Below are 26,303 nucleotides of genomic sequence, written 5' to 3' on the forward strand. Positions count from 1 at the left end.
GTCACTTTATACTATACAGAAATGTGACCCAGTCATATATACATATATGTTCTTTTTCTTACATCACAAGTGATTGGATATAGTTCCCCATGCTATACAGCAGGATCTCATTGCTTAGCCACTCCAAATGCCATAGTTTGCATCTACTAACCCAAGACTCCCAGACCATCCCACTCCCTCCCCCTCCCCTTGGCAACCACAAGTCTGTTCTCCATGTCCATGAGTTTGTTTCTTTTCTGTAGATAGGTTCATTTGTACCATTTATTAGATTCCAGGCATAAGTGATATAATATGATATTTGTCTCTTCCTGACTTGCTTCACTTAGTATGAGAGTCTCTAGTTCCATCCATGTTGCTGCTAACGGCATTATTTTGTTCCTTTTTGTTCCATTTATGGCTGAGTAGTATTCCATTGTGTATATGTACCCCATCTTCCTAATCCATTCATCAGTCGATGGACATTTAGGTTGTTTCCATGTCTTGGCTATTGTGAATGGTGCTGCAATGAACATACGGGTGCATGTGTCTTTTTCAATGAAAGTTTGTCTGGATATATGCCCAAGAGTGAGACTGCTGGGTCGTATGGTAGTTCTGTATTTAGTTTCTGAGGTACCTCCACACTGTTTTGCATAGTGATTGCACCAATTTACATTCCCACCAACAGTGAGGGCGAGTTTCCTTTTCTCCACACCAACTCCAGCATTTGTTATTTGTTGACTTAATGATCGCCATTCTGACCAGAGTAGTTTTGATTTGCATTTCTCTAATAATTAGTGATGTTGAGTATTTTTTCATGTGCTTATTGGCCATCTGTATATCTTCTTTGGAGAAATGTCTATTCAGGTCTTTTGCCCATTTTTCAGTTGGGTTGTTGGTTTTTTTGCTGTTGAGTTGTATAAGTTGGGTTTGTATATTTTAGAGATTAAGTCTCTTGTCATTTGAATCGTTTGATACTATTTTCTCCCATTCTATAGCCTGTCTTCTTCTTTTTTTTTTTTTAAGGTTTTATTTGTTGTGCAAAAGCTTGTCAGTTTGATTGGGTCCCATTGGTTTATTTTTGCTTTTATTTCTGTTGACTTGGAAGACTGACCGAAGAAAACTTTTGTACAGTTGATGTCAGATAATGTTATGCCTATGTTCTCTTCTAGGAGTTTCATGGTGTCTTGTCTATTTTTAAATCTTTAAGCCGTTATTTTGAGTTTATTTTTTTGTGTGGTGTGAAGGTGTGTTCCAGTTTCATTGATTTACATGTGGCTGTCCAGTTTTCCCAGCACATCTTGCTGAAAAGATTGTCTTTTTCACATTTTATATTCTTTCCTCCCTTGTCAAAGATTAATTGACCATAGATGCTTGTGTTTATTTCTGGGTTCTCTATTCTGTTCCATTGGTCTGTATGTCTGTTTTGGTACTGGTACCACACCGTCTTGATTACTGTAGCTTTGTAACATTGCCTGAAATCTGAGAGAATTATGCCTCTGCTTGGTTTTTGTTCCTCAGGATTGCTTTGGCAATTCTGGGTCTTTTGTGGTTCCATATAAATTTTTGGATTATTTGTTCTAGTTCTGTGATTCTGTGAAAAATGTCATGGGTAATTTGACAGGGATTGCATTGAATCTGAAGATTGCTTTGGGTAGTATGGCCATTTTTACAACACTAATTTTTCCAACCCAGGAGCATGGGATATCTTTCAATTTCTTTGAGTCCTCTTTAATTTCCTCGATTAATGATTTATAGTTCCCAGCATATGTCTTTCACCTCCTTGGTCAGGTTTATTCCTAGGTATTTGATTTTTGGGGGTGTAATTTTAAAATGTATTGCATTTTTGTACTCCTTTTCTAATATTTCATTGTTAGTATACATAAATGCAACTGATTTTTGCATGTTAATCTGTATCCTACTACTTTGCTGTATTCATTGATTGTTGGAGTAGTTTTTATATAGAATCTGTAGGGTTTTCTATATATAGTATCATGTCATCTGCCTATAGTGACAATTTTACCTCTTCTTTTCCAATTTGGATACATTTTTATTTCTTTTGTTTGTCTTATTGCTGTGGCTAGGACTTCCAATACTATGTTGAATAAAAGTGGTGAGAGTGGGCATCCTTGTCTTGTTCAGACTCAGTGGGTCTAGGACAGATCCTCATTATAGGCATTTCCAAAAAAGTTCCAGGTGGTGTTGATGCTGCTTGTCTAGAGGCTAGACTTTGAGAACCACTAATATAATGTCATTAGGTTGAGAAATACTACTTATAAAGTGCCTGATTCAAAGCAGCCACCTGGTCAAGTTCCCACTGTGGCTCAGTGGAAATGAACTTGACTGGGATCCCCAATGATGAGGGTTTGATCCCTGGCCTTGCTCAGTGGGTTAAGGATCTGGCATTGCCATGAGCTGTGGTGTAAGTTCACATATGTGGCTCAGATCTGGCAATGATGTGGCTGTGGGGCAGGCAAATAGCTGTAGCTCTGATTTGACCCCTAGCCTGGGAACTTATATATGCCTCAGGTGCATCCCTAAAAAAGGCAAAACCAAACCAAACCAAACAAAAAAACCGAAGTAACCACCTGGTGAATGTTAGTCTCCTGTCCTCCACCTGTATTCTACATGTCCTCAAAGCAAAGGAAATAGATGATTAAAATGAATTAATAACATTTGATTTGAATGAAATTGAGCTAAATACAGTTATATTTGGGCAAGACCTTTCTGGAAGCAAACCGAGAAATATTTCTGTGGAATTAAACCCAAGGAGATATTTTAAGTAAATGAATCTTTAGAAGCTATTAATAAATATTGGCAAAGGCATCAGACAAAAGGCAGTCCTGTACATTGTTAGGAGAAAAATAAAAATACACTACTTTAGAGGGTGATTTGGTAGTAGCTACAAAAGTGTGAAAGATACGTATCTTTTGACCCAGCATTTTATTTTTAGAAATATATCCTTCAGAAAAACACATACATGCACAGGAATATAGTGTAACATATCTGCACAGTAGCTCCTAAACTCAAGTAGGCAAGAAATGTGTTTTTTTCCCCTATAAGTCACCTTGATTTCTATGTCAAGCCCATTGCACCAGGTGGTAAAATAAATCTAACTTCTTTCAGGATTCACTCCCTGACATTTTTCTGGAGTTGCATCTGAAAACCAGGAGGCATGCACAAAGCAGAGGGGTTGGGATATGCATAGATAGTGGGCTTGATGTCATAAACCATCCATGTTCTCATCTCCTGACTTGGCCATCATTCTGCTGGTACTTCGTAGATTTTTTAATACAGACTGCTGCTACTTTATCGCAAGATTTCTTTCTTGTACAAGTCCAATCCTGCCTGCTGCTTCTACAACCTCCAAACCATGCTGGGATGCCAGACACTCTGGGAGGCTAAGCCCCTCACTCCTTGGATTCCACTTTCAGTTGCTGGGGATCATTCTGATGTCTTTGTGTCTTACAAATTCTGAGGGTGCCTAGGGCTCTAATCAACTACATAACTACTTACCTGAATTCCACTAATAGAGTAGATTAATAAAGTTCAACTGCCAGTTTTGAAAGTTTCACAGACCACCATTTGAGAACTTGTACTACTTTAGCTTTTACCAAATACTGAAGAAAGGAAAATAACCATTTTGATGGTGAAAAATCTTGTTTTCAAGACAAGTCCCAGATGTAAGCCACTCCTTAATCAGTGACTCAGTGATTATAACTTAGCAACATGCAAGTCTGTGTTAACTATATATAGCTCTATTTTTGTATGCATTGAAATGAGCCTCTGGTGGTCAAAATAGTTTTATATTTTACAAATGATAGCAGCTGTTTATCCTTAATTTTGAGAATAATTTGGGGAGCAGTGTACTCTCTCTACTTTTTGCCCAAAAGACAGGAATGACTTCACTGTTTAGATGCAGAAAGAAATATGTTAAATCATTCAACCAATGCTACTTGGAATAGACTTCTTCAAAGCATATTTTGATTGTGTAACTGTTCTAAACTAAACTTTGCTTGCCAAGTCTCTGGCTGTTATATAACCTCTGAGAAAATACAAAGTAAGAAATAAAGGGAGAATTAAATAAAAGGCAATAAGGTTGGGACATTTCAGCGTGTGTTTTTTTAAGCAGCCATATCATGCCAGATGTTGTAGGTCCAAAGATAGATTGAACAGAGTTCATGAGAGTGAGATCTCAGACTTAGGTGGAAAGAGAATCAAGTAACATAAGGTTCTATAAACAATAAAAACAAAGTACAGAGCTGGATAGTCTTTATCCTAGCTGAAGAAAGCTTCACAGTGAAGGTAACATTTAAGCTGTGGTGGAAGTGACACATATTCAAGAAGTAGGGACAGAATTTTACCAAGACGAAAAAAAAAAAAAATCCTGTTTATTAGACTGTTGGCTGTGTTGAAAGGAAGAATGTTTGATTAATCTATTATATCCTTAATGCCTCGAAGAGAGCCTGGATGCATAAGAGATAGTATATGTATTTTTTGAGTGAATTAAAGCACAATTTCAAGCAAAAATAAGAAGTTCTTGCTGGTTCTATCTGGTTAAAGCACAGAAAGACCGGGATTCCGGTTAAAGGACAGGTGAGGCTAGAAAGCTGGGTACAGATCAAACGCCATAACTACGATCTTCTAAGAAATTATAATTTTGTTTTTCAGACAATGAGAAACCATTAATAGCCTTTCATTGGCACAAATGAGTATGTAGTACCATGTTAGAACTAGGGCTAAGTGCTTGAGACTAGAGCTCAAAGGTGAGAACACTTCATATTCCAGAAAGAACAGGCAATTATTCAGGCAACAGGCCTTACCTTGATCTCCTTCGACCATCACCCACATACACGCAGCCTTGGGAAAATGGAAAGAGGGATTTTGAGCATTCTATTTTTTTTTTTTTTTTTAATGGCTATGATCCGTTAACCCCCTGTGCGAGGCTGGGGACTGAACCAGCATCCTCACAGATACTAGTTGGGTTCTTAACCTGCTGAGCCACAGTAGGAACTCCTTGCATTTCAGTATTCTTGATGAGGTGTAAGTCTCCTCCCTTGTCTAGGGTGCCTGGACTACCCTATAGCCTCCACGACTTCCTCTAACTTCTATGCCTCTTCATAGGAAACCATGGGAATCAAAGTGGTCCCTTTCCATTCTTTCTGAGGGACACAGCACTTGGGAACGATGATTCCCCCTCCCTCTTTCTGATTTTCTTTACAAGAAAATTACAGAACAGTCCCTTCTGCTGGGCAAACCATTACTGCTAGCCTCCTGCTTTCATGCATTTCTAGCCTAGAAGGAGAGACCAGTCTTCATGTTCTCATTCAAGAGGCACCTTCAAGCTTTCCTAATGAGTCTCTCACCATGCTCCTCACTGCAAGCTGGTCCCAAGATCCCTCCACTGATCAAGCAGTCAGTCAGGGATAGGAACAAAATGCATAGCTCCAGTTCTTGCAGTGACCCTCAAGTCTTTATTTCCAACTCCTACCTCTAAATCTCATCACTTGGCTTGCAGGTGGATGAAATGTGTTCACAGGAAGAAGAGGGGGAAAAGCCTCTCTCCGCAAATGTTGCGCTTGGGAGTGTATTGCTTGGTTGAAGTTGGGATGGTAGAAGAAGTAGTTCCCCCATGTCTTAGTTAAGAGGGTTGTTTAGCCCAATTTCTGGCTGCTCTCTTTGGAATGCTGGGCTAATTAGCACTTCTTGTCCTTGTCTGAGGGCCTAGAAGCCAACTGTAGGGCAACAGGAAAAGTTTCATTCAACAATTCAATACTAGTTTCCAAAAGAAATACAATGTAAGCCACCTTATGTAATTTAAAATTTTTCTAGAAGCCACGTTAAAAAGGAAAAATAAGAGTTTGGAATTAATGTTATAACATACTTCATTCCAACTTATCCAAAATATATTTCAACATGTGAGCAATATAAAAATTATCAGTTAGATAATTTTCGTTTCTTTTTTTCACACTGTCTTCAAGATCTACTATGTATTTTACAATTAGAGTACATCTCAATTTAGCCTAGACTCATTTCGAGTGCCCAGGAGCCATAATGCTGTCATAGATTATTTTGTGGCAAAAACTAACAATAGCTCCTTATTGCTCATAGAATCAGTCCAACTTTCTATTACAAATATGTTTGTGTTTTACAGGATCGTCCTGAAGGGTAAAGGGGAGGGCAACTTCTCTCACCACAGGCTTGGTGATTTCACCCTCATGATACATCTTGACCTATGAATCAATTATTTACAAACTTGGTTGTTTTTCAAATGTCCTTAAAAAAAGGAATTTTTTCCTAACTCAGGTTAATTCCTAATTAAATAGAGACAACTATTCAGAATAACTTTTCTTTGGACTATGCATTATAACTTTAAAAAAAATTGATGAAATTTATTACCTTTTTTTTTAGGGTTTTTGTTTGTTTGTTTGTTTGGTTTTGGTCTTTTTAGGGCCACACTTGTGGCACATGGAGTCTCCTGGGCTAGGGGTTGAATCTGAGCTGTAGCTGCTGGCCTACGCTGCAGCTACAGTGATGCCAGATCCGAGCTGTGTCTATGGCCTACACCACAGCTCATGGCAATGCCAGGTCCTTCACCCACTGAACAAGGCCAGGGATTGAACCTGCATCCTCATGATGCTAGTCAGATTCGTTTCCATTGAGCCACAATAGGAACTCTGGTGTTTTTTTAATTTGGGGAAAATAATGTCTCATGTAAGCAGAAAACAGGGATATAGCATGAAACAATTAAAACCAAACATTTCAACAAACTATTAGTTTTGGAGTTTATCATATTAAGGAATTTACTGCTTAGGAAATTGGAATGTATCATTTTATGGCAAATTATACTAATTCAAGGACATCTCCTAGAAAATGATATTTGTTAGAATTCTTCAGGGTGAAAAATCCTTTTTGAATTCAGAATTCTGATTTTTTTAAATCATTTGAATACACTAAAATTAAGCTGGTCAGTTTTTAACAAGATTATACAGTGATAAAACGTGGGTTATTTTTCATTATGAAATTTATTATCTCTTAAAACACAAATCAAGCTTTTCTTCCATAAAGGCAATTCAATATAGCTCTTTGCAGATGGATGAGTCTACTTCAATGGCCTGGTGACTGAACACAGGCTGGATATGCCCCATCTGCTTTGTCTCAGATTTATTTCTTTAGACTGAGCAAGAAAGAATCAAGAGTAAAACTGAAGTAACTACTTTTTAGATTATTATTATTATTTTTTGTTTGTTTGGCAGGTTGCCTCCTGCCACAGAGACTTTACGAGGTGCTTATGTTTTAAGTTTTTGAAGGTGAGAACTGTGATCTAATCTGTATTCTATGGGTTCCTTAGCGCACCAAGGGTGCCCAATAAATATTAAACAGGAAGACTTTATTGAGCCACTCTACGCTGTTCCAGTTCATCCATCATGCCAGCTTCCAGTGCAGAACCATTATGAATACATGGGTGGTTGTTTGGATTAATGAGAGAATTTATTTGACAGTTTGCTGCCAAAATTTTGCTACCTATAATTAAATCATATTTCCTGGTCTTCTCCCATGAATCCAAGGAGAATAATCTCACTTATATTAATAAAAGCCTAAGTCTGAACGAATACAGAGTAAGCTCTCTGTCTCTAAAAATTTTAAAGTAGAGGTTAAAGCCCAATAGACTCCATTTCCATCAACCCATAAAACCAGAATCCCTCAAATGGTTTTCTGGCACCTCAAAATCAAAACACTTTAATGATATCAGGATATGTGGAAGTCAATATAACACTGACTTCAAATTATTCAGCACCAAATTACATTCAGTATAGTTTTAATGCTAAAAGGGTTCATTTCTCCAAAGCTATTAATTTATTAAACTTGTTGATTTTAAAAGATCTTATAGAGCACCTATTATATTCCAGGCATTGATTGTTTCCAGATCTGGAAAACAGATAAAAATTCCTGCTTTAAGCAAGCTTACAATCTATGGGAATATTTAATTCAATAGTACTCAGTTAAAAAGTTTTGTTTTTTGTTTTTTGTTTTTTTGTCTTTTTAGGGCTATACCCGAAGCATATGGAAGTTCCCAGGCTAGGGGTCCAATCGGAGCTTTAGCCACTGGCTTACACCACAACCACAGCAACACCAGATCTGAGCCGGGTCTGCAACCAACACCATAGCTTGAGGCAACACTAGATCCTTAACCCACTGAGTGAGGCCAGGGATCAGACCCTGCATCCTCATGGATACTAGCCAGCTTGTTACCACTGAGCCACGCAGTAACTCCTATAATATTTAAAACACTTAATCTTATCAACTATTTTAAGTATTTAATGTCTTAATTCATTCCTACTTCATAGAAAATCCAAAAGGTAGGTAGTAGAACAGGACAACAGCCCAGATTATTTGACTATAAAATTTATGTTCTTTTCATGCATTGTGACAAGTACTTGTCTTTCTATTCAATGTATTCAGGATTAGGTTAAGAAAGCTGCAAAATCCCTTCCAACTCTTCCCTAGCTCTACAATAAAATATTGTAATCTAAATACAATCTCAAGAAATGTGGGTGTCTATTTGAAAATAAAGATAATAAGGCTAAAGATAATACTGAGAAAACAGCCTGTTCCTAGGGTTTTTACAGGGGGAGTTTATGAAAAATTTGAGCATAAAAGTGCAGTATAATATTACCTTCATAAATTTGATTAAGATGACAGAAATTATATGGTAAACTAGAACTGCTCCATTTTATATTCAGATATATTAACCTCAACTCTTCCAGAATTGTTCTGAAATGTTTCTCAGACTAATTAAAATTTGATTGTTTCTCTATAAATCCCATATGCACATTTCACAATTACTCTCAATCTCTTGAATATGACCTTTTCCCTTCACCTGAAAGCCTCTCACAGCTGAACTCTTCACATCATTCTTTTTGAAAAGTTTAATTTTTAAATATTAAAAAATTGTATTGAAGTATAGTTGCTTTATAATGTTGTGTTAATTTATGCTGTACAGCAACATGATTCAGCCAGACATATGCACATATCCATTCCCATATAGGTTACCACAGAACATTGAGTAGATTTTCTTGTGCTACATAGCAGGTCCTGGTTGATCATCCACTCCATATACCATAGTGTGCATTTGCCATCCCAAACCCCCGGTCCACCCCTCCTCCCCCCACTCTTCCCCTTTGGTAACCATAAGTTTGTTTTCGAAATCTTGTCCACATTACTCTGGAATGCCTATTACAAATGTATTTGTGTTTTAAGGGGTTGATGTAAAAGGTGGTAGAGAGGGATGGCAATGTGGGAGACAAAAAAGAAGTGGAGAAAGACAATTTCCTAAATAGTTAGAGACCATTCAATTATTCAAAAAAATTTTTTTCAATCATTTTCTCTTAAATTTCTGAAAGACATGTCATTGTTCCAGTCTCCCTACCTTATTTAACTAAAGGCTAGTTTCTCAAATTAACTTGTCTTTGAAATTTGTATCACAACTTTAAGAAAATTAAATCCATTATCGTTTAAACCACCAATCAAGTTTTGCTGTGTACTGAGGCAAGTCAGGGCATCTCTCTTGCAGGTGATGGATGCCCTCAGGGCCATGATATTCTGAGCCTTTGGGTCATCTCCATAGTTCCACTCTGTATTATAATTGCTTTTACAAATTTTGGCTTAAAGAATCTGCTGGTACCTCAAAATCAAAACGACACCTTTGTTTCCTTCCTGAATTTTCTCTTGATTTCCAACACCCCAGTAATATTCATTCAGTGATCTCATGTGCCAGATGCTATTTCCCAGGGATGCAAAAATGAGTATTTTACTACCAGCTCTCAATATACTTAGAGTCTGGAAAGAAGAGAGATACAAGAACAAAAGAACGAAGTGAAGTATTAAGTGTAGTGATAGAGACATGCATAGTCTAATGAAAGTTATCATGAAAGGGTCTCTAGCCTAGCCTAGGACTCAGAGAGAAGGTTTCCTGGGGAACCTGATGCTCAAGAGAATCAAAAAAGAGCAACTGGGACTCCCCAGTGAGGCATGATGGCAAATCGCCTCTGCCTTTTTCTGGAATTTATACCCGTCACGAAGTTCATCAGCAGTACATTCCATATGCTCCATGCTCCCATTCTGGAGAGTGAGTTCTATGAGTCAAGATTCAAATTTGGCACAATTTTCTCTCTTTCACAGGGTCTTGAATAATGTCTTGAAGACATAAATTCTCAGTCAAGCAGTTCTATTTCTGCAGTCCACAGGTGAAGAGATGTACAAGCCCAATGATAAGGCTTATATTAATTACATCAGAATTACATCTTGCAGGACTGGACATTTTTCTCATATTGAAGCAGATACAGACATTTGAAACCTCTTAAAAAATAACTGAGTAACTCCCAATTTTCATTTGTTTACTAAATCAAAGGCCATGGAACAACACTTAGGGAATCGTTCCCATTCTGTAGAGCATGCACATTTGTCACACCTCAACTAGAACAGGGCAAACAGCACAAGCAAGTACTGACTGGTGCTAAAGAAGATAACTTTTCATACCATACATCAAAATGATAGCATTGAAAACTGATGCAAGACAAAGCAGTGTCAACCAAAAGAGACTGGTTGAACTGTAGCTTCCTTATCCCTCCTCTCTCTCCTCCACAATCAGTCTCAGGAATTCACAGCAGGATACCAACACATGTGTTTATATTTGAATGCGAATGTATACCAAATCCTGGTAAATAGAGTCCTAAATACTTACAGCAATTATCTCTGATTAACATGTTAGAATCAAATGGCTTATTATTTTTCAGCATTTTCTTTTTTGAGGGGCAGTGGAAATGTATTGCACTGGTAATCAGAAGAGCTACTATATTACTAAAATTTGAATCCTAGCTTCTCTTATTTTGTGTGTATGTGATAGGCAACCTCATACAGCCTGCAAGTTTCTCTCCATCCCCAGGCCCATGACTTGGACCCCAGCCTCTAACCAGTGTATTTGTCATGAGTAGGACATCCTTATGAAAATTTGAAGCTAGAAGAGAAAGATGATATTTGAAATTAGAAATGCTGCAAAAGGCATTTTGGAGTTTATCTGCACACAAAGGCTGGCTGACATCTAATTTTTCACTCCCATGCCCACATTCACTGAAAAGCCTGACTTTGTTTATGGGGAATGTTCAAGTCATATGTTATGTATGCAGATTCCTACAGCAAGTGATGGGTTCTCTCTCCTTTGACGTTCAAGATACACAGTACAACTATGAGATAATATTCAATTTTCTCTATTTTGTGATGTGACTCTAGAGTGTAAACACTTTGAGAGAGGACTTGTTTTTCCTTTTTGTAAATCCACAGAGATGAGACTGAAGCTGGTGAAGGAGAACACCCTACTCACCCCTTCAGTATTCCGGTGAGAAAGCTGAAGGCTCTGGAGAATTTGAAAATGCGACATTTAAAAAAATACTTTCCTGGGCCTTTTGCAGCAATATGAATGCAACTAGAGATTACCATACTAATCAAATAAATCAAAAGAGAAAGACAAATATCATATGATATCACGTATATGTGGAATCTCAAATATGACACAAATGAACCTATCTACAAAACAGAAACAGACTCACATAGAGAACAGACTTGTGGTTGCCAAGGGGGAAGGGGTTGGGGAAGGAATGGAGTGGGAGTTTGGGGTTAGCAGTTCTAGTATACAGAATGGAAAAACACAAGGTCCTACTGTATGGCACAGGGAACTCCCTTCAACATCCTTTGATAACCCATAATGAAAAATAATGTAAAAATGTGTATTTATGGATTACTGAATTGCTTTGCTCTATAGCAAAAAGTAACGTAACTATGCTTCAATAAATCAACTATACTTAAAAATAAATAAACAAACAAATATTTTAAAAAGATACTTTTTTGGTCCTTTTTCAAAATGGCCTCACCAAGCACATGTCTATAATAAATATTTGGAAATCTTCCTCAAGATGAATGGATTCTTTACCAATTTATACTTCATTGTAAACAAAATAATGATTAAAATATACATTGTTATTGTTGAAATCATGCCATAGAAATATACTATCTAAATGAAACCTAGAAATATAAGAAAATGTATAAAATTGCCCCTTTCTGAGCCATTAATTTCTGTGGTTTTGTTAAATCTTGGCTTGTTTACAGAAGATTGTTACCTGGGAAAGAAGGTAGATGAACAGGTCACATATCTGACAGGTCCTTGCTGTGTAGGAAACAGAAGTACTAAGTGTAAGGTAGTGTTTCCTAATGAATTCAGAATATGATGCTATGACATTTTGTAAGATGAAAACTCATCAGGAGCAAGTCCTTCACTGTCCAACCAAGTGGTATTTACATTACAGTCTTCAAACAGCAGGGCCCGGGAGAACCTTGAGAACTACAGCCATTAGAATTAGATTCAGGGCTCCAGGGAGGAATGAGACAAGCCACAAACGCTGACTGTACTTCTCAGTCATCCACTGGACCCCATGTTCAAGACTTTTTCAGGAAAAGTAGACAGCTGGTCATCAAAGATCTTAGCTTTAAAACAATTTCATACTTTGTCTTGGACTAATTCTAACTTAGAAAGGAGTGGTGTGGGAGGCAGCAATTCTCAAATCTGAATGTGCACAGTGGTCACCTGGGGGTCGTCTCCCAGGGGATGCTGGAGGCCCTGGACTTGAGCCTGGGAAACAAGCGCCTAGAACACCACAGAGCCCTGCGTGGTACACTGAATCTGTTGGGTTTCAAAGGACTAGAACAGCTCCATCTTTTTTCAAACCTGGATGTTTAAACTAGTGCAAGGAGGCACTGGGTGTGTGTGTGCAGTCCCTGTTGTGATGGGAAGCTCCAGGCCCACCTGGGCTCTGCCCTGTTGGTGGGTACCTGTCACATGCTCAGCCCGTATCTGATGCATGTGATGCTCAAGGAGAGGCCAGCTGCATTCCCTCCGTGGCTGGAAGCTGACAGTTCCCAGGAGCATAGCTCAGAGAGAGGAGGCCATCTCCATACCTGCCAGCATAGCACTGTTTTCACCCAAAGTGGGGCCCAGCTGCTGGCTGTTCTAAAGCCAATAAAAAGGCAAGGTTGGTAGAAAGGAAAGTTTGCTCTATTTCAGAGGCTAGCAATTGGGGAGGTAGCAGGGGAAGGCAGACTAGTGTCCAAAAGCCAACTCTCCCACCCCCACCCAGGCAATCACTAAGCAAAAGCTTTTATAGGTGGAGGGAGGCAGCTACATGCAGGAACAGCACAGACAGCTCTGACAGTCATCTTGAAATTGGTCATGTGGGAGTTCCCATTGTGGCTCAGGGGTTAATGAATGCGACTAGCATCCATAAGGACTCAGGTTTGATCCTTGGCCTCACTCAGTGGGTTAAAGATCCGGCGTTGCCATGAGCTGTGATGTAGGTTGCAGGTGTGGCTCAGATCATGCATTGCTGTAGCTGTGGTGTAGGCCGGAGGCTACAGCCCTGATTCGACCCCTAGCCTGGGAACCTCCATATGCCATGGGTGCAGCCCTCAAGAGACAAAAAGACAAAAAAAGAAAAAAAGAAAAAAAAAGAAATTGGTCATGTGGTAATCTGACCAGAGTCATCTTGATTGTTTTAGGTATAGTTAATCCTCAGTTCCAAGGCTGGTTTGTTCTCATTTCTTTGAGGCCGTTCTCGGAATTGTGACAGCTTACGTCATGTTTACAGTCTGGTCATCTTGTGGTTAACTTCTTCCACCGGCTGGGGGGGTTCAGCCTATCCAAGACAGCTCAATTGATATTGCTCAGAATATTATCTATAGCCCTTGAGGATGAACTAAAGGTCCTTGACTTTGCTTAATGACTAAATTATTATTATTTTTGTCCTGTTTGACTGCTTTCCTTTGCTTCTGCAATTTCTCTCTTCTTTAATTAAACTTATGCTTTGGCTAAATTTTTTCTATGGACAAAAGGCAGGTGGAAGACCCAGGGCTAAGGTAGGATGTGGGAAGGACCCTAGGGTCCTGCTCCATTTCATCGGGATGTAAAAGACTATGCCCTTTTTTAGAGGAAGCAGGGTAGATTGCAGGAGGGAATGCTTAGTCCCTGCCCTTGTGGATTCTCAGACACTAGCTTTCCAGGAGACAGTGTGTCCCAACTTTCCTTCTGTCCCTACCTCCTTGCAGAAGGTTGAACCAGATCATGGCCTCTGTTCATCACTGCACCATCTGCATTGCTTCACAATCCTCTCTGGGACCAGCACAGACTCACCTGTACTGCAGTTTCTGACTACCACCACATGGCTGCAGTTCTTGGCCCAAGACACCTTTGTGCAAGTCAGAAGGTGACTTTTCATGTGGGGATGAAGGTGTGGGTGAATCCAGGCATGACCTGGCAGGTGGAGCAGGGCTGGGTTGAAGATCTAGCTGGCCCCTGGTGGGCATATGAGCAAGGCACAGCCTGTACCACTGCCTCAGTGCCATCATCCCTCTAGCAGCTTGCTGAGAACCACCCTGAGTGTGTGTCCAGTTGCCAGTAAATAGATGATGACTTGCGGACAAAAGCGCTTGGAGCTCCTCCCAAGTGATTTCATTCCCGAACCCTGGAAGCATCTAGCCCTTCATGGCTTGTGTGGGGCTCTACCTCTGGTTCTTTCAGAATCCTGCCTGCCTACCTCCCTGCAAGGTTTGCAGGAACCCTTGAAGAGATCCGGGAAAGAAGCTGAGATGCAGGTGGTTCAGAGGAAGCCACCTAAGAGTCCTCACAGCAGACTGAGATGCCTCTTCTGCATTCCTTGTGGGAAATCCTCCCTGGAATGAGCAGCCTGACTCATTCTGCTGTCTGCGTCAGAAAAATCATCAAAAATAGGCCTGAATCCTTGCCAGACCTTCTTCACCATACTGTGTGTATGACCTTAATATAATACAGAAGCCAGAAGCCTAAAATAGCTCAACTCTTAGAATAATAGAATTTTGTCTTCTTCTCCTTCCTTAAGTTGAATTCTTAATTGTTCTATTTCAGGCTTTCTTTGCTGATGTAAAAATGTTTAAGGCCACAATTCTGCAGATTTTGAAGTGAAGTGCTCTCAAAATAATTAATTTGACATTAATTGCCATCTGATTTCTACTCTGGTCTGGTGGTTGTTCAGAATATTTTTGGTTATTTATTCACAATTTTGTTGCTTATTCCTAGTTTGGTTTATTTATTTTTTATTATAATAGATTTATAATTTTTAAAAAATTCCTAGTTTTATTAGATTGACTAACGAATATAGACTCTATTGCTCTCTGTGAGATGAAGTATATGATTCATAATTGTATGTGTTCTAAAATATGAGAAAATAATGCATATTCTGTCATTAAAATACAAATATTTTAAATATGTGTCTTTGTAAATATTTGAAAAGGAGTCTAGTGACCTTATTTTTCATGCATTGCATCTTTACTGGATTAAATTATCTTTGTATTTCTGCAGGATCTTGTTTTATGTATTTTTGATGTTGTGTTCCTGGCGAATAAAGACATAAACTTTGCTTTGGACTTTAGCTTTTACTATGATAAAATAACCCCTTTGTCTCATTTAATGTACTTGTGTATCTTGCTTTTATATTGATATTGTCATGGTTTTTTCCATTTTTATTTGCACTTGCCTTTGTGATTCTGCACATTATTTTCTTCTCAACTTTTGCCTTTATTTTCTTTCAGGTGCATTTCTGATTGATGACATACAACCAGTGTATATTTTTAAATTCAATTTGATATTCAGTGTTCATGATAGAGAAATTTGGTTCATTTGAATTTATTGTAAAGATTAATATTTTGTTTTAGTCTCATATTTAATATCTGCTGTTTACTAATTTTTCTATTTTTACCTCTCCTTATGTCCTCACTCATCATAGTAAGCCCTTTGCTAGACCTCTTAAGCTTTGATTCTACTTTTAAATTGTTATTTTATGATTCCCTATGCTTCTAAATATTACCTTACTATTATAAGAATGATATTATAATCTATGTATCTTAAGTAATACATACAAATTAATATTTTATTTGCCCATCATCTCCTGCCCCTTCCTTTCCCCTCTCACTCCCTTGAACAGGAAACATTTCTACCTGCCTCTGCCCCTCCATTCTGAGTGAAATCCCCACCCTTGTCAACAGCTGATACTTGGGTTTTGCAGCAACAGTTTCATATTTTTAATGTTTCATATCCTGGCTAAATATTCTGAGACAGCATTTTTTTTTTTTTTTTGGCCTTTTTAGGGTTGCACTCGTGGCTAAGGGTTGAGCCAGAGCTGTAGCTGCCGGCCACAGCCACAGCCACATCAACAGCAGATCTGAGTCATGTCTGCAATCTATACCACAGCTCACAGTAATTCCGGATCCTTAACCCCCTGAGCGAGGCCAGGATGGAACCTGAATCCTCATGGATGCTAGTCAGGTTCGTTTCCTCTGAGCCACGATGGAACTCCGAGGCAGCATTTTTTTTTTCTGTTTAGGAATAAGTAATCAAAATTTAAATATATTCCATTCATATCGTCTTACCTATTTATTTTATCTATATATTTTGAAATCCATCTCATGGTTGACCATTAGTAAATTCATCACTATGATTCATTAAATAAACAAATTAGAGATAGAACATCATATCCTTTTTATGCTTTTGGTTTTAGTAATATCCTTTCACATTCATAATCCAGATCATGAGATAAGCAAGATTTTACCCATCAAGGCTCCCCTTCATTACTCTTCCAAACTGAAAAAAGACTGCTGCCATTTCAGTCAACAGTTAAACCTTAAAATATTCTGATACTAAAGGAACCTGCAACTCACACAGTGATGCTCAAATCTCATTTGGTAATTCATCAAACTAGCAGATTCTGCAACATAGAATCCTATGAGCTTTAGGGTGTGGATCAGTCCAAGCACTCTGTGGGAGCTGATATTAAATACCTCACAAATGCCATATCTTCTACAAATTTACATTTTCTTTATTGGATGTAGAATTGTAAAAATCTGTAGGAAATAGCTGAATCATTATTTCCTGACTACCTCCTGCCTATTAAAGCAGAAACTATGAAATTGCTCAAGGGAAGCACTGAGAAAGTTTCTTCCATTATATTCAACAGCCTACATCTGTCCAAATCACATATGAAAGGATGTAGACAAATATAAATTAAAATTGAAGTTTGCAAAAGAGGCTGAAGAACTTCCCCAGGATATATTAAATGTATAAACTGAAAATTGATGTAAGCCATGAGTTTAGTCCTACATAGACTAAAGGATCATAGCAGTTCTGTGGACATTTTTCTTTTCTTTTCTTTTTACTTTCCCAGACTTCTATCAAAGAGATTTGCTAGGAGTAATGAAAAGGTAGATACCATTTAGTGATGCTGAAGGTATTTACAAATTCTCTTCCCTAATAGTAAGGGTAAAATTGGTATAAACTTTCGGGAAGACACTTTGAATGTAAATACAGATTTTTCTCAACTTATCATGAGGTTACATCCTCACAAACCCATTGTTAAGTTACTAAATGTATTGTAAGTTGAAAATACATTTACTACATCTAACCCTCTGAACAGCATAGCCTACCCTAACTTAAACATGCTCATACCACTTGCATTAGTCTACCATTATGCAAAATCTCCTAACAAAGCCCATTTTATAATAAAATGATGAATAGTTCATGTAATTTAATGAATACTGTACTAAAAGTGAAAAATAGAATGGTACAAAATGGTTGTAAGTGTATTGGTTGTTTACTCCTGATCACACAGCTGACTGGGAGCTGTGGCTTGCTGCTGCTGCTACCTGGCATCAAGAGAGAGTATCATGCTGCATGTTGCCAATCCAGGAAAAGACCAAAATTCAAAGGTACAGTTTCAAAGTGCAGTTTTACTTAATGTGTGTAGCTCTTGTACCATTGTAAAGTCAAAAAATTGTTAGGTGGCAGTTCCACTGTGCCTCAGGGGTAACGAACCGGACTAGCATCCATGAGGACGTGGGTTTGATCCCTGGGTTTGCTCAGTGGGTTAAGGATCTGGCATTTCTGTGAGCTATGCTATAGGTCACAGAGGAGGCTTGGATGCTGAGTTGCTGGGGCTGTGATGTGGGCCATCGCCTACAGCTGCAATTAGACCCCTAGTCTGGGAACTTCCATATACCATGGGCGTGGCCCTAAAAAGACAAAAAAAAATTGTTATGTTAAACCACTGTAAATCAGGGACCACATGTACTTGTTTCTTTGTATTTTTTTTTTAAGTGCATACACTTTTAAAAATTTGATTTTATTGAAATTCATTATTAGAAAATACTTAGGCAATTGGGCAAAAATGTATGTAAAAGTAGATTCATATACTGTTCTCCATAGAAAAATACTTGAAAAAATTTACAAACGTCTTTTAAGAAGGACCTAGTTAATGGATTGCATATTCATACATTCAGTATTTAAAACGATCATTTAGAGCTCTATATATGACATTAAATAATGATCATAATATATTAAGTGAAAAAGCATAAATGTACAGATAAATATCCCTATGTCCAATTAGAGAATATCTACATATCTATTTATGAATACATGAAAAAATATCTGGAAGGCCATGGTCTGAAAGCTATTGGTGGTGTTTATTTGCAGGAGTGGGGAATAGAATGTTACAGCCACATTGTCTGAACATTAAGGCTGCATTGTTTTCTCATTTCTTTGTCTCAGCAAAGAATTGTAGCAGCAGACATGTTGGAAAGTGTGAGCTAGCTCTTAAAGCGAATCACTTGTGATAGAACATGATGGAGGGTAATGTAAGAAAAAGAATGTATATACATGTATAACAGGGTCCCTTTGCTGTACAGCAGAAATTAACAGAACACTGCAAATCAAGTATAATAAAAAAAATTAAAAAAAAAAAGAACATATTGCAGCTCCTAAGCATTACAGCTCTTTTAGGAAGCACAAACAGGTTCGCCGAAGCAAAAGTGTTACAGCAAATTTATTAAAGCAAAAGTACAGTCTCAGAGGGACAGCAGGCCACCCTGAGAGTAGGGGCTAGCCCCCGTCTTATAACCGGGTTTCCCTTTATATTCCCTGCAGAAGGACTGGAGTGAGGCCCTAATTCTTCTCTGCCCTGGCCCACTGTGTGTGTGTGTGGAGGGGGAGACTGAGGGTTGACTGGTCTCTTGCATGGGGCATATTTGATCTTCTGATTGGTTTCAGGCAGGATGCCTCATTTGCATGGGGGATGGGATATAGGGAAGTTTCCTGGAAAGTCCTGTTAATGAACCTGAACGTGTGTATATTGTCCCTATAGAGGCAGGATGAGGAGTGGGCCACATACCTTTCCTAATAGGCAGTAGGAAGGAGTAGGCCAGGTTGTTCAAGGTGGGGGAAAGGGCATTATAATGAGATAGAAGGGGTGATGATAAGGGTCTGGTAATTCTTGTCTTGGCCAGAGGCTTTGAGTTTAATCTCCTTAAATGGGACGTGAAGCCCAACAAGATGACCATATTAGTTATGCTGTGGACATTTCTTTATGAATGGCTGTAAGTATTCTTCCTCCTTTTCCTGCTTCTTTTCCTCTTCATTAATTTCTCTTCCTCACTTTTCTCTATTACTGGCATTGATCTATTGAATCAGTTGAAAGAAACAAGATATTCCAATAAGAGAAGGAATTAAAATAGTATAAATACGAAAAAGATGGGAAAGCCATCTTACAGTTTATAAAAATGTAGATAAGGTAAGCACCTTATTTTACTTTTTTTTAAAAAAGAAAAAAGTCATTGACTTTATTAAATGCTAAAGTTTTACATTCATTTCCATTTAAATAGCAATAAGACAAGGATATCTGCTGTTGCTACTATTATGCAACATTTTTGGTAAAATTATATATTGCTCTTGTAATAAAAAATAAAGTCCAGTAAGTTTTCTAAGCCAACATGTTATAATCAAGACTGGATTTTACATTAACGTGGTCAAAAATTTTAGCACATTTCATTGCTAAAATTCTCAAAAAGTAAAATGATGTAAATGACAAATTATGAAATAGTGCTCTAATATATGAACTCTTTCCAGCTAGGAGTGTGTTTGTGTGTGTGGAGGGGGTGGTCAGCAGGTGTGGATACGAGGGAAACTCTCAGAAAGAGAAAGCAGCATTAAACTTATACATATTTCTGACATTGTAAGTGAATCTCTTTCCATTTTTTTTAGCTATACATAGGATTGACTTAGGTATACACTAGTAAGTAAGATGTACCGGGTACATCTTGGTAAAACTTCTGGTATTTTTCCCAACTCTTTGCATTTATTCTTATTTATTCACATGTAAATTATTCATTTTACATATATCTTCCTTTCTCCTAAACTAACATTCAGGATATAATTAAGTTTTATTTTTGAGATTATTAATAAATGAAAGTATTAGCGACAAACTTTTCTCAGCATTATTGAGTAAACATGAACCTTTAAGCTTTAGAACAGGTTAATGATTAAGAGGACACAAAATATTAGATGGAAAATGCTTCATATACCCAGCTGGTTAGAGAAAAAGTGTTAGGCTCTCAATAAGATGACAGATCCTTAATATTCCACTGGACCAAAACCCAAAATGGAACCTCTTTCAAATGTATGCTCCCAGCATACATTTTTGAAGGAAATAGCATTTTTGAAGTTTGCTCTTTTATAAGTATAAGGTCCTTCTCCCCCTTCCTGCTCTATAAAAGAAAGTTTCCTCTCTCTAGCCAGAGTACCACAACCACTGTCTGTGTCTTAACAACACTCACCCCTTCTCCAAGGTCACAAGAAAACTGTTGGTCATTAAGATGCTTGAAGGAAATGAGATGTAGGGTGGCCAAGCTTCAGGTGGTAGGACTCTCACTCACTCTGTCCCTAAAAGCTGATATTTAGTAAATGACAAAGCTGTGATTTGATTTATATTCTGTGGTGACTGCACAGCATAGAATTATTCAAATGTGGTATTTTAGCAATCGAGACAAGTAGATATGATATAAGCTTCCTTGTCACTAGAGAGCAGAAATATTTTTGATGAGCATGGGGACTAGGTATTGAATGTATCTACCCAAATTAAACTTTAACAAATCTTCTGAATGACACCTTCCTAAATTCTTGAATATAGTTAGTGGGAAAGATGAAGCTCAATTAAGATGAAGTTTTCAAAATTTCCAATTTAAGAAAATTTAAAGTAATTTAAAAAACTTTATATAGGCAGTTACCAGTAATTGCTAATTACTCACTCTAGTTCAGAAAGATTTATGCGAACTTTTCAAGTGTCTTTTTTCCCTAAGCCCACATGTTATTTTTCTCTGGCAAACTCCTGCAATCAATGGTTGTCCTCAAGCTTCTTTGCCTTCCTGACGTGGCTTCTTGCATCCCTTTACCTTTATTTCAAGAAGGTTGGATACAACAAACCATGGAGAAAAGGAGCAACGATTCAAACTGAAGAGCTGAATTCATAATGTGAAATAAAGACATCACTGAGATTAGGTTCAAAACAAATATTTTTTCAAGTTCCAGCTATGTGTTTTGTCTCAGTCTCCTTGGTGGTTTCTCACTTGCCAGTCAGAGCTGAAAAGCTTCTTCCCTGTCAAGGTGGGCAGAGAACACTAATACATCATCTGTCTTTGAAGTGGAACAAATATCCTTTACCAACACCACTGATCCAAAATGAAAAAGAATATATTAAAGAAGACTGTGGTGACTGTCAATAAAGATGTTTTCATTGCAATTATTCATTCACGATATCAGGAACAGCTGCAGTATTCTCTTATCCAAATGACAAATATCTTTCCTACTCAATTATGTCTTTACAAAGTTAGGAGGCTCTATTTTAAACTGCATTACCTGACATTGAAGATAATTCTAATTACAATGAAACCTCATATACAAAATTATTAATTCAATCTACATTTTTTTTCCCTGAATTTTATCCCTTTAGAAATCCATGTGATCCCAACGATGGACATAGTGTTTAAGAATCGTTTTTGGTTACTTTTGCCAGGCCTCAATTAAATTGGCACAATAATTGATATGATGTAATACCTAGTTCTAGTTCATAGGGATTGTGAAAATAAAATAATACAGCTAATATGAGTTAAAAAAAAAAAAAAAAAAACAGGAACAACAGGCCCCAAGTGGAGTCACTTGCCCCAGGACAGCAAACCCTCAAACCTAGACTTAACATCAATATAACTGCAATTTCAGCCTTTCCCAGGAATGTGCCCTTTAACCAGACAATCTGGAATTTCCTGATCAGCACCAGTGAGGTAATGCTTTTCCCCTAAAGGAAGGTGACCTTGCCTGAAACAATCCATTCTTTGTTAGAAACATCCTTTTTTCACACCCTTCTTCCTATAAAAGCCTTCCATTATATACAGGTCCTTGGAACTCCTCTCTCCTTGCTAGATGGGATGCTGCCCAATTCATGATCATTGAATAAAGCCAATTATGTCCTCAAATTTACTTTTCAGCTGAATTTTGTTTTTTAACAATGGAGAGTGGCAAAATAAATACTAGCTAATTTTAAATCATGACTTGGAGGTACTATTTGTGATACTGTATTATAACTAATTGAAAAATATTTTATTTGCTATGAAATTTGCCCCTAGTTCTCAAAAATTTGTATGAATAGGTATTTAATACCCCCCTTTGAGAAAGTTTCCATACTGCACTCTCACAGACAATCATCTTTATAAAAATGTGTTAACGTTGAAAACAACAGGGAAAAACAAACTTTAAGAAATACATCTCAGGAGTTTCCACTGTGGTGCAGCGGAAACGAATCCAACTAATATCCATGAGGACGTGGGTTCCATCCCTGGCCTTGCTCCGTGGGTTGGGGAACCCAGTGTTGCTGTAGCTGTGGTGAAGGCCAGCAACTGTAGCTCTGATTTGATCCCTAGCCCTGGAACTTCCATATGCTTCGGGTGTGGCCCTAAAAAGAAAAAAAAAAAAAAAAGACGTCTACCTCTTTGAAGGTCTAACTTACATTGATGAGGAAGCTGCGATGAACTGTCCTCTTGAGAGGGGTTGCCCACAAAGATCAGATTCTGACTGCTGTCCCCTCCACATGTCTGATGCTTCAATACTGTTAACATTAAAACAGAGCTAGCAAACATACTTCCATTTTCATTGATCCAATCTTTACAATTCACCAGAGTCTAGAAAAATACTTAGAAGTTATTTTAGCAGACAGTTCTTATTACAATGGCTACATGCATAATAATATTTCAATATCAGAGACTTCTACCCCATGAGCAAAATATTTTCGACCCCAATTCAACATTAAGGATATAACAAAGAGTTATTTTTCAAATTATAGACATTATGGTCTGATCTGTTGCCCCCATGCTACACTAGCAACTATACTATATTTTATTGTTGCTGTGAACAAGGAATGTTTCCCGCCATTCCAGTAAATGAAGAATGTTGCCTGCCATTCGAATTCTACTAGTATCAAACCATCAGCCACTGTACACATCCCCAACCCCCCCTCAGTGTGTACACTGAGAGGAACTGAGGATGAAGAAAAACAGGAAGAATTCTGTGCTTTGTCTACTGGCTCTAGAGGATTAAGATGCCTATCTAAGGAATAATTTCAATCAGCCCATTTTCTTGCATATTCTCATGTACAAAAAAGCACTAAATTCATTAACTTGAGATGTCTATTCTTTGTGATTAGCAATAATCTTTTGATATTTCACTACATGTTTGGAGTCAAACTGTATGGAGTTCAGTTTGTGAACTGTGGCACCACGGGATTGGTGGCACCATGGGAATGCTGGGACGCAGGTTCGATCCTGGCCCTGCACAGTGGGTTAAGAATCTGGTGTTGCTGCAGCTGTGGCTTAGGTCATAATTGTGGCTCGGATCTGATCCCTGGCCTGGGAACTCCATATGCTGCAAGGTGGCCAAAAAAGGAAAAAAACAGAAACGAAACAAAACCTCTTTATCCTGGCTTCTCCCTTACCTCTTTGGAGTAGTGTCTCAGAGCTACTGAGAGGCTGTCTCCTGGGCTATAGTCCTCAGTATTATGCCGGAACAAAACTTAACTTGTAACTTTTAAGTTATGCTTTTTTTTTTTTCCAGTTCACATTGACTATATAATGTTGGGCATGAAAGGGTTAAATAATAAGACTTCTATGCTGGGCCAGCCTAGGAGAGGCTAATGATGTTAGACGAAGTGTCATGGCATTCTCATTTCTGCTCAGTGAGGGAAATCTGCTTTCAGTTCAAACCCCAATAAGAAAGCTACTCTTCCAGATCAACTAGGCTAAATAACCCATCACGACAGCACAGAAGACAATGGGTAAAGACTCAGAGGAAGCCTGAAAAAGAAAGGCAGTACTACCAACAGAGAGAGACTGTAAGAGCTGCAGCATCATGCAAACACTGAGAAAAGATAGTTCTGTTAATAAAAGCTCTTAACCTTAGGCATTTAGTACATTACAGACCAGGGGAGAAGCAAAGCTTCCTGAGCACCATTCTGCTGCCCTCACAGCAGTCAGTGTGTGGCAGTTCACAGTGAGGGCAAGAGATTAGGAAAGTAACAGCTCTGGAAATAAATGGGGTGCCCACAGAAGGGAAGGTGCAACAGAACTTAGAGAGCACAAAGAATACAAAGAGATCAGCCTGGGTTGAACAGAGGTCAATATATTAATTGGGTAAGTCTAGCAAAGTATTATCACTAGTTCTTCAGAGAAGGAGCACCCAAAACCACTGTCAATCTATCTATATACTTGTAAACATGCATGTTTATATCACCTGTATTAAAACAAAGTATAATTTTCAAGCTTTATTGTGAGTTCAGCCACTGTCAAAAAATGCTCTTGTTGTCTTCTTAAAATTTAATCATAGTCTTCAGCTGTCTGATTTATTTATGGCATATGCTTCTGAGTTTTCTCTCTCCTGCACTAGAATGTAAAGACTGGGACAGAGGCCTTCTCTGTCTTGTTCACTTTGATGTTTCCAGAATAAAGAACAGTGACTGACACAGAGCAGATACTCAGAAAGTATTTGTACTACAATACATGCCAGGGGCTCTTGTGAGTATGCCATATGACTTAGGGTCTATTGCTATCTCCACTTACAGGTGGGTAAATTAAAGAATAGAAAAGTGATGTCATTTGCCCAAGCTTAGGGGCTAGTAAGTAGCAGAATCAAGATTTGAACTCAGGCAGTCAGTCCTACCACTCACACTCCAGCTGTTACCTCTAGTGATTATGTATCTGTGTGTGTGTGTGTGTGTTTAGCCACACCTACTGCATATAGAAATCTGGGCCAGGGATTGAACCCACAACACAGCAGTGACCTGAGACACAGCAGTGACAATGCTGGATCCTTAACCCACTGAACAACCAGGGAATTCCCCTATGTGTGTATATTTATTGCATAAACAAATGAAAATGTATTTCTGCCTGGATGCATAATATATTCAATTATAAATAAATCCTTTGAATATGATTCAAGCTATATCTGACCATAGACAAAGTGATGGCCCATAATGGACATAATGATTATCCCATTACACACCTTGTACTGCATCAGATTTTGTTTTGTTTTGTTTTGTTTTCAACCTCAATTACACTGCTCTTTTACTACCACGGTTTTACAAAATTTTATGACTGGAAAAATACTGCATTCATAAAGAGTTGTGCCTCGTATATGCTATACATTCAGACATTTTCATGAGTAATTATAATTTTTTTTTAATGCAGCCACAAAGCACCAGGTTTTTGGTTCCAGATCTTTTGTGTTGCACCATATTTTATGACCAGTTCATTTTGTAATGTTTACTGACTTAATTCAGTCAGGTATTATTTTCTATAAATGAGGATTTAGGGGCACTGCATAGAATAAGGAAAATCCCAAACTGAATATCTGAAACTGAAAATACCTGAGAAAAATCCATGGTTTTCGTACATTCTTGAAATATATCTCACAAAGAGTGACATATTTTCTCTGTGTCAAGTCATGCAACAAAGTCACACTACCACCGAAACTGACTTAAAAATTAAGCATTTAATCAGTCTGAATTGGTTTGGCTTTGCCAAATTTGCTGAATTACCAGTTACTTAACAACAAGTTACAGAAAAGTCATAGTTTAAAATGATCTATACATCATTATTCTGCAGAGGATCGAGTAATCATGCAGCCAGACACCAGGTGTGCCAGAAAAACCTGCTCCTTCTTTCAAGATAGTCCCCGAGGGGCTGGACAGCCTCAGAGAATTGTTGGAAAAACACTAAAATAGATTCTAAATTCCTTTTCAGTGCTACAGTGGGAGAGTGGTCTGAGAAGCCCTCAAACGTGTAATAGTAGGTAATAAAGATCAAGCTTAAAGAGTAATATACTGTAT

The 26,303-nt window shown here is 38.0% G+C and overlaps 1 long non-coding RNA gene across 1 annotated transcript in view; it reads right to left on the minus strand.

Moving 5' to 3' along the window:
- Positions 1 to 986: 986 nt before the first annotated feature.
- Positions 987 to 26,303, minus strand: part of LOC146397576 (uncharacterized) — a 145,596-nt gene continuing 120,279 nt past the window's right edge. The window contains exons 2-3 of the long non-coding RNA XR_014824316.1: positions 22,935 to 23,033; positions 987 to 4,836 (exon numbers count right to left, since the gene is read on the minus strand). This is a non-coding gene — a long non-coding RNA (uncharacterized LOC146397576). The remainder of the gene's footprint in view (positions 4,837 to 22,934; positions 23,034 to 26,303) is intronic.

This window comes from Sus scrofa, chromosome 13 (assembly GCF_054392235.1).
Source record: "Sus scrofa isolate SSC_HxYL_T2T_F1_AM1 chromosome 13, Sscrofa_HxYL_maternal_Yorkshire_Landrace_v2.0, whole genome shotgun sequence".
NCBI lineage: Eukaryota > Metazoa > Chordata > Mammalia > Artiodactyla > Suidae > Sus > Sus scrofa.